The sequence below is a fragment of the Stylophora pistillata genome, chromosome 14 (assembly GCF_964205215.1).
Source record: "Stylophora pistillata chromosome 14, jaStyPist1.2, whole genome shotgun sequence".
NCBI classification, from domain to species: domain Eukaryota; kingdom Metazoa; phylum Cnidaria; class Anthozoa; order Scleractinia; family Pocilloporidae; genus Stylophora; species Stylophora pistillata.
Genome location: NC_142532.1, coordinates 1,030,001 through 1,032,500, shown reverse-complemented (window position 1 = coordinate 1,032,500; position 2,500 = coordinate 1,030,001).

The following is a 2,500-nucleotide window of genomic DNA, read 5'->3' as shown; positions in this document are numbered from 1 at the left end:
TGAAACAGACGCAGAAAGGAGGACACGACAAGCTGCCATCGAACAAGCCGCTAGAGCAAGGCTACATGGAGTTGAAATGCCCAAGAGGTTAGACTTCAGTGCCAAAAAGCTACACCACGAATATTTGTGCTTCAAAACTTTGGCGAAAAAGGTGTTAGAATGCTACGAAGGGCTCGAGGACAGTGTGAAAGTAAACAAAGTGCTAATGTGGATGGGACCAGAGGCATGTGTCAAACATGAGCAACATCCATTTCCACCAGGAGACAAGGAAAAACTCGAACCGCTGTGGACCTTTTTTGACAACTTGTGTTCCAAGAAAGAAGGTTGCCATGGTTCGTGGAATGCTGCGAGAATGACCCTGAAGTTCATGAGACAGGAGAAGGGAGAGTCAGTGGATATTTTCTACGGACGGATACGAGATGTACTTCACCAATGTGAGTACGAGCCCGCAATGCAAAAAGTTCTCGAAGCGGAAACCCTCAAATATGGACTGACGAACTCGAAAATTATAGAGAAAGTCTATGCTTTACCCAAAGAGGCAGATGCAAACCGTGTTCTTGAGACTGCCAGAGCTGAGGAACAAGCTCAGACGCATATACGCGAAGTGGAAAAAATCAGAAGGGACCACAACCTGGGAGAAACTAAAAGTGCAGAGGAGCTCGAACAAAAGAAGAAGCCATTCAGCAAAAAGCCCAAGGTTTCCAGTGATGGATGTACCAAGAGCCAGTACAACTGCACAAGATGTGGACGCAAACATGGTCGCAGAGAATGCCCCGCCTATGGGAAAGAATGCAGCAAATGCAAAAGGAAAGGCCACTTTGCTGAGCAGTGCCGTAGCAAGACAAATGCTGGTTCTCACAGCAAGGGACCTAGCAAAGAGCAACAAAAATCCGGACCCAAGAAGAAGTTTCACGAAGCAACTGCAGACTCGGAAAGTAGCGAAGCAGACTTCACAGAGTATGACACCGATGAGGTCACAGTGCAAGTTGACTCCGTGGAAGCAAAGGCTGAAGAAACCAAGTCTGAAAAGACTCATTTCGCCAAGAAACTGCCCAAGCATGTCACCAAAGTCTATTTAGACGAGGACCAATCACCTGAGGTATTCTATGCCACTGTTGAACTTGAATTGCCGAATGGGAGTACAAAGAAGCTTAAGGGCAAGGTTGACACTGGAGCTCAGGTAAACTTGATGAATTATATGACATTCCGAGAAATCTTTGGTGATGACGCAGAAAAAATCCTGCACAACAGTCAAGTGAAACTAACAGGCTATGGAGGAAAGCGTTTCAAGAATCACGGAAAATTCCGTATTGATTGTGTTCGCCACAATAATGTCATTGGCCGACGTGTCGAATTCTTCGTATCCGACTACGGCAGCAACTTGTTCTCATTAAAATTCACCCGTGCGATGAAAATCATAAAGATTATGTGTGAGGAGGAGAAAGACTGCAAAGACTGTCATGGTCCTTATGACGTGAGTGAGGTCAGAGATAGTACTGAGGAAGAAAAAGAAGAAAGTGCTGCAAACACACCCAAGTACTCTCTCAAGGTGAAGAAACCCATTGAAATCAGGAATACAGCCCAAGTAATCAAGGATGCCAATGAGGTGTTCGAAGGCATTGGAAAGCTAAAAGGCTACCAATACCAGATCGAGATAGATGACAAAGTCCCTCCGGTGGTCAGTCCCAGATACAGTGTACCTCCACCAATGCAGGAGTCTCTGAAAAAGAACTTAGACTGGATGGTGGACATTGATGTCATCAAGAAGCAACAAGAAGCAACACCGTGGGTAAGCAATGTACTATGTACACCCAAACCCAATGGAGACATACGAATATGCCTGAATCCAAAGCCACTCAACAAAGCAGTGAGGAGGCCACACCACTTTGCACCAACAATGGAAGACATCCTACAAAAATTACATGGGTGCAAGTATTTCTCCACCCTTGACCAATCATCTGGCTATTGGAATATTGAAGTTCATCCAGACAGCGTACACCTACTCACCTTCAACACACCATTTGGACGGTATGCATACAAAAGGCTTCCATTTGGACTTGTGAGTAGCCAAGACGTATTCCAACGTGCCGTTGACGAAACATTTGGTGACATCCCCAATGTCTACTGCATTGCAGATGATATACTAATTGCTGCAAGGACAAGGGAGGAACACGATATGGCAGTAAACAGAGTCATCCAACGATGTCGAGACTCAGGCTTCAGGCTCAACCCAAAGAAAGCAAAGATCCTATTGAACCAGATCAATTATTTCGGCCACACCCTAACAAAGGAAGGATTAAAACCAGATGCAAAGAAGATCCAAGGGATAAAGCGGTTGGCAGTGCCAAGGAACAAGCAGGAGCTACAGTCACTGCTGGGAATGTTCAACTACCTGGGAAAGTTTGTACCCAATCTGGCTGCCAAGACACAGGACCTTCGCGCTCTGGTAAAGAAGAATGCAGAATTCGTGTGGGAAGAGACACACACCAAGATATTCGAA